Source organism: Cebus imitator, unplaced genomic scaffold (assembly GCF_001604975.1).
Source record: "Cebus imitator isolate Cc_AM_T3 unplaced genomic scaffold, Cebus_imitator-1.0 Scaffold918, whole genome shotgun sequence".
Classification (NCBI taxonomy): Eukaryota; Metazoa; Chordata; class Mammalia; order Primates; family Cebidae; genus Cebus; species Cebus imitator.
The window spans coordinates 25,340-26,081 of NW_016108233.1; positions in this window are offsets into that span (position 1 = coordinate 25,340).

Here is a 742-nt window from a genome sequence, read left to right on the forward strand (position 1 = left end):
AGGGAAATGTGTAGTCCTTTACCTCAGGTGTGAACCTGTTTTTGTTAATAAAGGCCATTTTAAGTTTTAGTTTCAGGTTTATCTTGTTATTTCAGTGTTGTCTACATGAAAATATTTTTTGAGGCTGTACAACACATGTTCTCATTTGGAAAAAACATTTTTCATTGACTGCATATTTTTCTATTATGATTTTCGAGTGTTTCTTTTATCTAGAAGTTTATACTGCTAAAGAAATTGCCTATGGTTATACTTTGCAGCCAACAAGTTGCAAGGATTGCAAAGGTGGCTCTCATTACAGGAATGCCGTGGCGTGAGACTTAACCATGGTTCTCATATTATGGTTCCTGTACCAGCAGCATCGGTTGTGTCTAAGAACTTATTATAAATGCAAATTCCCAGACCCCACTGAGACCTATTGAATAGGAAACTCTCAGTGCAAACCAGCAATCTGTGGCCCAACAAGCTCTATAGGTGATTCTGGACTGCACTAGAGAGCCATCAATTTAATGTTACAAAAACCCCATTAGGGTTTCTAAAGCACATTACTTGAGTAATATAAATGTTGACTATTTATTTTACTTAATGGTGTGTGTAATATAAATGGTATATTAATGTAATATAAAGGACTATAAATGGTCAACATTTATATTGCTTATAAATGGTAGCACATTACTTAAGTAATATAAATGGTCAACATTTTAAAATTCTTTTAGCTGGTACTGAAAACCACTATCCTGTTTAA